Source organism: Salminus brasiliensis, chromosome 15 (genome assembly GCF_030463535.1).
Source record: "Salminus brasiliensis chromosome 15, fSalBra1.hap2, whole genome shotgun sequence".
NCBI lineage: Eukaryota > Metazoa > Chordata > Actinopteri > Characiformes > Bryconidae > Salminus > Salminus brasiliensis.
The window spans coordinates 24,927,748-24,939,793 of NC_132892.1; the positions used below are offsets into that span (position 1 = coordinate 24,927,748).

A 12,046-nucleotide genomic window follows, 5' to 3' on the forward strand; every position below is an offset into this window, starting at 1 on the left:
TGAGTTAGTTGTCAAAAGATGGATTGACTACACTTGCCTTAAATTTAAGCCCTTAAACTCCAGGATAATCATTTTTTAGTTGTTCAGTTATTAGTATTAGTAGTACTTACTTATTTGTGTGATTATTAATTTATTTGCCCTCACATTTAGACTTTAGATCGGTAACTACTGTAACATAATAATATGTAAACTATGTAATTAGATCACTGTACTCAGTTGGGAGAATATTTGAATGGTAGTTTTTAAGGCATTTTGCCCGCATGTCAAAATATTGCACTAAATATTTTAACTGTCTTTAAATATTATTTTTACCATATTGCCCACCCAATCTAAAAGTATAACTATACACAATATACACAATAAATTTAATTCTGCTTCCTCTAGAAGTGGTTACATTATTAACAAACACCAGTGACCCAGTTTCACTGGCAGCCATACATGTCCTTGCCATAACAGTGCCTTCACCATGTTTGACAGATGATGTTATCAAAGGCTATAAGCCCTTCCTTTAATTCTTCACTGGCCGACAGTTTGTTTGGAGCCAAATAAATTGGCCAATTATTATTTTTAAAAAAGGTGTAAAAACAGATTAAGATTAAGAAGGAAAAATCTAAGAATTGAAGTAAATGAATATAGTAAAATAATTTTTTACTACCAGCCGTTGTTTAGATAATGCGACAACAGGGTCGTTTTAATGATACATTGCAGTTGCTCAAAAATGGCCAATTTGCTTTTTAAAAACAGGTGTAAGAAAACTGATGTGTTAAAAAGAAGGAAACTCAAAAAGGAGACTCACTGAAGACAAACACAAACACAGTTAGAAACTATTAAACCTCAGTCTTTGAAGCTGAATGAAGAAAGGCAAGAAAACTACAACACATCTTAACAGATGAACCCACACATTCAGTGTAACAAGCTCTCAGGAGAGCTTTTATTTGAGCTACTGGACCCAAATTCCCTCACCTCTTCTAACAGAGTCAAGCGACTGAGTGTAGATGTTTTATTCATTATTGGTTTGTTTTTGCTCCAGAAAGCACCTGCAATCTCACTGCTACAAAGGGAGAGAGAGGGGGAAAAGTACCCATACCTCAAACCATGAAAGCTAATTTTCTGATAAGTGAGGCACTGCAGAGATCATGTGTATGCCCAATTGCTCACTGAAATAGCACATTGAATTGAACAATTGTGCACAGACAAACATGTACTTTAAAAATATCTGATTTTTAGGCCCAATTCCCAAACCAGTGCACCCTAATGATACTGCCATGGGTTGCAATATGTAAAGTCAGGTGCACTGTAAATATAAGTATTTTTAATTCTAGGATGCAAATCCTCAAACCAGGAACCCATCGCTTCATGATACGTTTTCTCACTTGAGATGCTTTGCCAGGCCTTTACTGCGGCCACCTTCAGTTGCTGAATGTCTTTCTGCTGCTCAGCTGTCATATTGTTGTAAAATCTCAAAATAATACTGCAGTATTTGGTGTTCTTGGGTTAATTCAAATGATAAAATGTCAACCTAACAATTACAGATGTTAGACTGCTCTAATTTAGGAGAGAGAAGATCGATCGAGCGACTGCTGCCGATTGAAGTTTTTCTCCACCGAGTATCAGACAGATCAGTGCAGCTGCTGTTGACTAACTGCGTTGTTCACCAGTGTTCACCATAAAAACACGTATCTCAGAGAGAATAGTAGAGCGACTGGTGTTGGGAGTGACAGAAAGGCGAACTGAGAGACTGCTTCTGCTGTGTTTGGACTGGCAGCTGGCTATTAAGGCTTAGATAAGTTAGCTAGCAGACTACGCACCGCAGCACAAACCATGTTCTAGCTAACTCAGGCTCAAAACACACACGTCTAGAGGATAAAGCCTCATATCTAAGAGCACAAAGCTAAGTTAATGATCTTAGGAGTGATTTCAACTGTTTTCAGGAACACTGAGCAGACGGCTTATTCTTATTATCTTATTCTTATAGTGTTGAGATCAAGTGACAGACTCTGCTACTTAGGGACATTTCCTTTATTTGTCTTAAGAAGCCCTTGGGTTGCTTTTTGCATTATACATCTGTACTGTGAAGTGTCGTCCTATCAGTTTTGTGACATTTCACTAAATCTGAGCAGTAGGTAAAGCTCTATACCCTTCAAAATACATCCTGCAACATCTGTCCAGTAGTAGCAGCACCAATAAACACCAGTTCCACTGGCAGCCATTTTTGCCCATGCCATGCTTGTTATTATTTGATTATGAGCCCTATGAGCCCAGTGATTTTTGTTCCAGAAACAGGTGGGCTTCTTATCAGTGTTGTCAGTGGTTTTCATCTTGAAGTAAACTTTCTGTATTCACACTCATGAAGGCATCGCTTGATTGTACACTTTGATGATAATATGATATGCCAACCTCCTCTAGAGTGTTCTTGACTTGACTAGTTACTTGTAAAGGGTTTTTCTTCAGCAATCAAAGATTTCGACAATCATCTGCTTGTCTTCCAGGCCTTTTGTTGTTGCTGAGCTTGTCAGGGCGTTCCTTCTTTATAAGAATATACCAAATTGTTGATTTGGCCTCTCCTAAAGATCTGCTTTCTCTCTGATAGGCTTATTCATCAGCCTAATGATAAAATTAAAAAAGTCAAATACAAGCATTTACTGGCTAACGGAAATGGATTTCATATCACAATCTCAAAACAGCAGAAGTTAAATGTCCACATTGTGTTGCTTTAGGACACACACACACACACACACAGCTGCAGAGTGCTGCATTATGCATGCAGAGAGCTGTGCATGTTGAGCGTGCCTTGTCAAGGGGGACTGTTTGACTCACAGAGTGCCAACTCCAATGTGGGTTTACTCAGCACTGCACTGTACTCAGGAACCCTTAATTGAACTTTTTATTGCGGCACTTGGTTCACCTGGGAGCATTAAAAAAAGAACACTTTTCTATTCATATGCAAGAATAAGCAACGCATAAATGGGGCAGGGTAATAGTAAACACACTAGGATGGCACTATGTATGGTTTGATAAATTATTGCTAATCTGAATACTGGAATTTAATAAAATGATACTGCATGAGACTGCAGTGACCAATCACAGTTCCAAACTCACAGTGTTTAGATGAATGGAGGTATTCATGTCATTTAATAAGCGTCAATTATTCCGGCAACACCAATGCAGGCCAATTGATAACATGACATTACTGATTTAACAACAATTTAATTTAAGCATACCACAATTGTAATAAATTACATGTCTAAAAATGTCTGGATACTTCTGCTTATTAGAGAATTCAACTTTATTAAGGTACACCCACACTCTTAAAAAAAGGTTCATTGAGCAACGCCATTGAAGAACCGTTTTTGTTCTTGTAATGTGGATGTAAAGTTTAGTTACCAATTTAATGACTAGAGAAGGTAAGCACTGACACATCCCCTTTAGACAGACTGAGTGGCAAAACATTCTGCAACATGGCTGCGTTTATTAGGCAAAACAGCCAAACTAGGACTGAAACAAGCGATTATCTGCTGAAGTTAAAGGCAGTCTGACTTGACAGCAATCCATCCAAATGACTAAACAACCAAATGTCCATGGACTGCGGTGTGTAGCCAGGAATGTCCAGCTAACTGAGTTTCAAATGGATGGATGCTGTGAGCTTCTACATGTTTTGGTGCCTGGAATGCAATAGTTTCTGTGAATTGCAGCAATCCATTAGTTTCTCTTTTCTTCCATTAATTTGTGACTAACTGCCCAGCCTTAAGTCACACACACCCCTTTCTTTTACAAGAATGGTTCTTTATGAAATCAAAAATGTTCCTTCTATGGCATCGCTCAAAGAACCCTTTGTATCACCTCCATTTTTAAGAGTGTACTGCGCACACAGCTTGTATGATCTCCATGGAAAAAACATTGTCAATACAATGGGATGCTGTGGAGCCTTACGATGCCCAATGCCAAGCATTGACTAGAGGACTATAAAGCCCAGCAGCATTGGGCTGTGGAGCAGTGGAACTGGGTTCTCTACATAATTGAACTCCATCCCAATACCTCTGGAATGAGCTGGACTTGCATTTGTGATCTAGAACATCTAACCTCAATGCCTGAACTCACTGATGCTCTTGGGACTGAAAGCAATCAAATCATGAAGAAATTCCAATCAAATTCCAGAAGATAAGATAAGATAAGATAGTCCTTTATTAGTCCCGCAGTGGGGACATTCCCAGTGTAACAGCAGAAAGGGATAGCAAGACACTCAGTTACAAATATTTGGATAAATAATTTACACTATAAGAGACAGTTGCAGCAGCAAAGAAGGACTAGGAGAACTCTTTAATATGAATATAATATAACATAATCAATATTTTTCTTTTCTTTTTTTTTTTAAAACATTGGATGAGCAAAACTTTTTGGCCACAAAAAAGTATATGTAGCACAACAATAAGTACTAGTACTAGTATTGCATTCATAGGCACATTTTTTTCACTTGATATTGGGGGGTTTAACTGTAACTTAAGGTTCTTTATGATTTTAATTAAGGTCTAGACTGACTTTTGACAGCCCAAATAATCCCCAAAAATTGCAACCCCTAAGATGTACAAAGAACATCAGAAAAATGATTGATTTTGCTTTTCAATTGTGATACAGTATTGAAATATTAACATACAGGGACACAGTAGCCGTAAATAGGGCTGTATAGCTTGTGATAATGCTCACACACCTCATCTTGCACATATGGCACATTTGCGTTCTGTACCAGAGAAGGGCAGTAAGGTAATCACACAACAAAGCAGAATTCATAGAGAGCACAAAACAAAGCAAGGTAAGAATGCATGCATTTGCAAAATGTCTTGTACACAAACACACACCACAGAGACACCACCACAGAGGGAGGTCACAGTGAGCAGAACATATCTAAAAAAAAAAAAATAACCACAGGGATACAAACTGTTTGAACAGGCAAAATGCTGAACTAAGACAAGGCTTGCATTCAGCCAGAGAAGGCAGCCCAATCAAAAGAACCATTAACAAGCACATGAGTCCAATCCCTCTGGACTGAAAGGACACACACACACGCTAGCACAACCTTGGCCAAGCTGTGCACTGCAACAAGCCAGCACAATGAAATTAGCTGTAATCTCTACAGAGAATACACTCTGAGAATACAGAGAGAGTGCAAAACAGTGGCAACAATCTAACCGTGGATCCAATCCACTACCCTTCATTTTTACTTGCATGGTTAAATAAATGGCCAGGTACATATATATATATATATGTATGTCCCGATCTGATCCAGTGGCTCAGGATTTGGGGGCGATCCAGGCATTTTTAATGGATTGGAAAGGGGGTTTTAAGGTTCCGATCTACTTCTGATCCTTAGGTTTGCTGTAGCAGAGTGCCATCTGGCATCCTCTAAGTGCCATTAATAAACATGATCCTCAGCTGCTGCAGACAAACATTTCCTTTTTTTCTTTTTTACTACCCTCCATGGAGTTCATCTGTGACCTTGTTTCAGTGAGCAAAACAAAACAGAGCTTTATTTCAACTGATATGTGCAGCAACGTTACCAGTTTCGGAAGAATGATGAATGAATGAGCAGATGTCCCAATACTTTTGTCTATACACTGTGCACATATATATGTGTGGTTTAGAATGGGAGATTCTAGGCTGAGGTTGCTAGCAAACACTGGAATTAGACTGTCACCAAACTCATCTTAGTAAATACAAGTCAAAATCTTCATTTATTTGCTTCAATAATCAAGTTAAAACTTAGTAAAAACATATGGCTATACATTGTTTAAACCTTTAAGCTAAAATATAAACTACATTATCGTCTGCATAACCTACGGCTTCGTGTGACTATTCCACCTTCCACCTAGCTCATTTTTGTGTTTATGGGCAGATATTTATGGAGAGGATATTAGTGACAGTCTATGCCCAGTGCTTATTAGCAACTTTAGCTTAGCATCTCCCGTTCTAAACTAAAGAAGCTTCATATATCAACTATGTTTCAGATTGATCGACTTCATTGGGGATAAGAAATCAATCATGTAGATTAGAGTTTTCACCTGTACAGGTATTTTATTGTTGTATAAAATAAAAAATAAATAAAAAACTATTATTTACACAGCAAATACTTTCCAGCTACAATTCTGCAAGCATGACAAGCTTATCTCAAACTTTGCTGCAGGTGGTAAATGGCTTTTTGTCAGCAGACTGCGCCAGATTTTTAAGGTCAGTCTAACACCACACTATTGAATGTCATCCAAACACACCAACAAGCCTGCGAGGTATGACCTCCAGTGACTCAGCTCAAGCACCCTGAGCTTTATCTTTGGACTCTGTAGTATAATTACAGATAACAGTAATACTGATATTGGCACTACTCCTCTATTTGTAGTTGATTTTTTTCTGTCGTGGGAAGAGCATTTCAGCTGACCTTGAGCCAGCAGTGGTCTAACAATCCAGTTATGAGTCATGAGTCATGAGTAATTCCCACTGAATGCAAATGATCTGGGACGTTCTTTTTCACCGTCTCTGTGTACAGCTGGTGCAAAATCTGTTTTTCCAAGTGCTTCCTCGTTCAAGAAGCATTTAAAGCTGTCCGACAGCCATCTAGTAAATGATACAAGAGTCAGGTAATATGACCTGAATGCAAATGACTGCAGGTTTCTCTTTTTTAAAGGTAATAAAAGAAAGAAATGCTCACATGGAAAGATAATGGGGGACACAGAGAGAGAAAGAGAGGAGATGTCAGAGGCAGACTGTTGTGAGGCTGGGAGCCTAGAGCATTAGGAGATGGCACAGAGAGTGTGTATGTGTGAGTCAAAGTGTACCTCAGTTTCTAGTCACAATAATGGCATTGTGTATATGCCTGGTTGCATCTCTTCCTCTCCCTTTCTCTCTAATGTGCGCAGCTTAACAGCATAGGCACAGCTATTGCAGCTTTCAGCACACTGTCAAACACAGAAATCATCCCATTTAGCTTTTTTTGCTTAACGCTCTACATTTAGACCCCTCTATATTTAGTAGCTCTTCCTTTACTGGTATTATTATTATTATTATTATTATTAGTTTACTCTGTAGTTTCTGCTAACACTATTACTAATTAAAATTCTCATTTCATTTGTCCAAGAAAACCAAGACAATTTAAGCTCGAGTTTGACAATAGCATTGTAAATCACTCTTATATAGATAAATACATAAATAGGTAGTATGGGTGCACAGAAATGACATTTTTTGGCTAAAATTGAGCTAAACAATAACAAACACTGACGATTTTCTGCAGGTTTTCATAAATTTTGCAACTTTTTTCACCATTGCATGAATAAAAACGCCCATCCTAGGTCATTCTCAGACACTTGCTTCCACACAGCCGACATGCTTTCTGCATTTACAAAGAGCGCCTCACTCCATGCTGGTTGCATTTTGAGCGTGTCCCTAAAAATGCCACAGTTCTTTTGTGCCATTTTTGGCCAAATCATTTTGGTTGCCAAATATTCTGTGCATCTCCAATAAATACATAGACAGACAGACAGACAGGCAGACAGAGAGACAGACACAGACAGGTAAACAGACATATAAATAGACAGAAGCAGACAAAGATAGACAGACATGAAGAAAGTGGGGTCCATGCTACAAAGGGTCAGAGCTGGGAGGCCGACAGAGTATTAGGCAGGTGGTTTTAATGTTTTGACTGATCTATACATCAGAACACTAGTTTTCGAGATACTTTGAGTTATGTTCTGATTTTGGAACCTACTTTCTAAGCAAAAACAGGTTTTATATAGCACTGAAAATTGGCTGGGTATGGGCAAGAACCAGGTGATATGATATGTATCTTGATTCAGGGGTTTCAATTCCATACATTGTGATCATCTGCATAAAATCTAAAAAAGAGAGTAAAAGAAAAGTTAACTTCTTATCCAATCAAAAGAGTGGGATCTGAAAACGTACCCTGCTCTAGTGGTTGGGGTTTAAACACAACACTAAAGAAACTACTGTCTGTCACCAATCTTTACATGTAAACTATTCATGAAAATCAATACTGTGTTTGGATAATCAACAGTGCTGCAAAACACAATATCGTGATCATCTGATATATAATCTTTTCTTGAACACTTAATACATAGATACATAGACAATAATGGAGCCCTTTTTGTTGCTAAAGAGAACCTGCACCAATTAGAAGAACCCTAGTAGCTTGTGACAAAAAGGCCTATGGAAGATGGAGCCTATGAAGAATACACTGACGTGTCCCAAGACTTTGGACAAATAAAGGGAGGCCATGCTGCATCCTAAGGATCCTCTGGGTCGTTTTTAAATGAGGAATCCTTGGAGTTCACTGTGTTTTAATGCCAAAAGCCAATGACTCAACTGTTTCAGTTGTGACTTCCAAGGACACTTAAATGTGCTGCATCCATTAATGACATCTGATGACATCATGCATCTCAGCATGTCTGAGCTCATTCTCGAATGATTCACCACTGCCTCTGACTGCACAGCCTCTTCTGAACCAGACACCAACATAAAAACACTGTAGACTGAATGTACATGCTTATAAACAATTATAGAAATCACAGTTTACAGTTTGGTCATGAATTCCATGTGTACTGGGAGCGAGTTCGGGAGTGTTATCCATTCGGAAGCAAGCGTGTTATCGATGTGATGTCAAGTGAATTTGAAGCTATTTACTATTTTTATCCTCCTATAACCATGAACACAGACCATTTCCTGTGTGCTGTGTATCCACTCACACAAGCTTGTCGACAAACCTCACCCTCACACACAAACACACATTCAAATCACGGTTAATTGCTGCACTGTCCTGCCTGAACAGAATACAACCCTTACTGACTACATTAATCTATAATAGCTTCAATGAAGGCTAAGCAGATCTGAAGGCCTTCACCACTAAATGGGCTGCATTAAGCACAACACCAAAAGCCCATTGAATGGGGAAGTGTGTTTTAATAGGCTGTATTATGTGTGCAGTGTTAAGAGCATGAAAGAGCAGATAAGTGAATAATTACCAATACATTAATGATGGAAGGAAGGACCAGTCCTGCTGATAGGTTTACTCTAAGATTTGGCTGCATATCATGGGTTAATCAGTATTGTGATGCTGGCCTTTGCAATATGGCTACAATATGCCAAAGACCCTTATAACCAAACACTATATCTTTTTAACTGTGTGCTGTGAGCATCCTGTCCGATAATATCTCCAGATTAGTAAAAAAAGGTATTCAATAGTGGAGGGGGGAAAAACATTTCTTAAATGAAAAACAGATTTTCTAAATGTCAAATGATAACTAAAATTTTATTTTCTCATTTAGGTTGGACAGCGGCTTCTAAAGCCAGATCAAGTGTGCCTTCTAGCGTCCTCTCGGAGCCATTAACAGACATAGGGCCCTATTTCAGACCCTGCGAAAGGCATGTTGTGATGCTCATTGCTATCTTACACCCCACCAACAGTCCATTTCTATGCCTTCGGCCTGTGTCGTTCAAATAGCAACAGTGCTTGCGGATATATCTGTGCCGATGGCCGCGGTGGTCTCAAAATGAGGTTGTGTTCAGGTAAATTTCTGGTGTATTGCTATCTTGGCAACGGAAAACACAGGTGCACTGCTGACTGAAAACTACCTAGGCAGATGTCAACAGACGTTCATTGCAATCTTGGCAGTGAATTGTCAACACAGGTGTGTGCCCGACGCGCACAGGGGTGCTTTGCACCACTGAAACAGCAATCCACCAAAGTCAGATCTGGCACCTGGCTCTTAAAGGGAATGGCAAGCGACACGCTGATTGGTTCATTGCCTGTTATTCACAAAACACACCCATGATTAATTAAGAAACTTAGTACAGGCCTTTTGCGCAAGGCATACTTTTTCTGTCATTACGATAGCAACGACACACTGAGCCCATAATTTCTGCTACCGTCTGCCAAAAGAAAGAAACTCAAAAACTACCTTAGACATTAACCTGTTTATTTATGATCTTATTATAAAGAGCTTTATTTAAGTGCACTGAAGCAACCAGTTAGGAATAAAACAAGGCTGAAGTTGTCCTCTTACTCCAACTTTCCATTCCACCTTAAATGATGCAGCAGTTACCATTCTGCTATTGTGATGCCCACAATAAGTGCTGCACTATTAAGGTGGAATGGATAGTTAGAATTAGAAGCCTTGTTTTGGCTGGTAACTGATAGTGTCACAGCACCTATTACTTAAAATAAAGCTCTTTTTGTTTTGTTCACCAAAATAGGCTCACAGCTGCACACAGCTGCACACAGCTGAACACAGCTGAACACAGCTGAACACAGCTGAACACAGCTGAACTCTGTAATTCGCTTTACCCTTTCTGAGTTAGGTGTGATGGCTAGAAGACTGGGTCTGAACTTCTCCAAACATCAGGCAGGTCTTGTGGGGTGTTCAGGTTATGGTTTGTATTTGGAACCTACAATCTAGGCTCTAAGCCAAATGGGTTCCATTCCTTAAAGGAGTTCGTAGACTCAATAGTGCAATGGTTTCTGGTGCTATACAGAACCAGGCAAAGAACCAGTTAAACATCCAAAGTGTTATTTAAGACTGTACAGAACCATTGTCTTTACTAAAGAAGCTTGGTTTATGAGTGTGTATTTATAGCAGGGTGCTAAGAGTGTGTGAACCATGCAAGGAATTTTCAATTATACATTTAGAATTAATATATTAATAGTAACATAATATGGAATTATAAAGTATTGAATGACGCAAAAACCTCAGTGACTCAACATGCTTCCAAACTCCGCTGATACATGAAGCTCTGGGATTGGGGACTAAATTTAGCTCAAAAGGACTCAGTGAGGCCATGTTTACAGCTTAGATTTCACTTGTCTGCATGAAAGGCCAAGTGTAAACACACCCAGGACTCATTGTGATCCAAATATGATCTCTGAAACCACATTCAGAAGTGGTCAGAGACCGCATTCAATACAAGTATAAATGTGATAAAGGTTTTTTTATATACAGTTCTATATTCACATAGTCATTAGGAGTGTACAAAAATACTGATATATCAGAGTACAGTAACTACTGGTTAACTGCTGGTTATCTACCTACTTAATCACTCAGTAACTACCATGCAAACTATGCAGTAACTACTGGTTAATTGCTGGTTTGCTAGTTAATTAATTCCTCAAGAACTGCTGGCTACTGTTGGGTAGTTCTCTAGTTAATTATCTAGTAGCTATCATCCAAACTTTGCATTAACTACTGGTTAATTGCTGGTTAACTAGCTAGTTAGTTACCCAGTAACTATAATATCACCTACACCGTAACTACTATAATTGCTATAGCTAGTTACCACAACAGATTTAGCTCATGAAAAGTTCTCATCAGATACTGCTGTTCTGCTTTGTCATTCAGGAGACGGCAGCTGCATGGCCCGATGGCCAGTCCACCCTGGGCCTCCAGTCTACAACTAGGCTTAATCTTTCAGCCTTGGGTGTTACAGCCTTGAGCACGGGTAGACAACACAAATATTTTTAGACTCACACACATCCATTCAAAAACAGCTTGTGTAATGCAGTAGGCCTATATCAGCTCAAATGTGTGTCAACTACTGTACAGAACACAAAGCCACACCTAGAGATCATCACACGATAGTCCCCGATACAGCATGCTCAGCCTGCTAGGGCATTTCCCATGTGTTATGTTTCATAAAGAAGTAAGTGTAATCTCCCAGAGGAGCTCCAACTCAAGCCAAGCCTTTCTCCACCCTGTGTCTTAAATTATGGACCTGCCCTTCTCTCACATAATCACAACATGGATGAATGAGTCACTGCAGAGCAACCTGATACGTCTGAAGGTATGACACATTACCCAGTCATCTGGAAAAGACAGGTGTGCCGATACTACTCAGCTGCTACTGCTGTTAGGCTTACACAGCACTCATGCTAAATCTAAAAAGTAATTATAAAAGAGCATGATTACATATGCATAATGCTACTCTTTTACTCTTTTTGACTTTTACTCTTTTTGACTTTTACCAAATCCAATTAATCGGATCACCAAATCTGATGTTT

The 12,046-nt window shown here is 39.0% G+C and overlaps 1 protein-coding gene across 2 annotated transcripts in view; it reads right to left on the reverse strand.

Annotated features, from left to right (window-relative positions):
- Window positions 1-12,046, reverse strand: part of evi5l (ecotropic viral integration site 5 like) — a 49,085-nt gene that overhangs the window by 31,132 nt on the left and 5,907 nt on the right. The gene's annotated exons all lie outside the window — the stretch shown is intronic.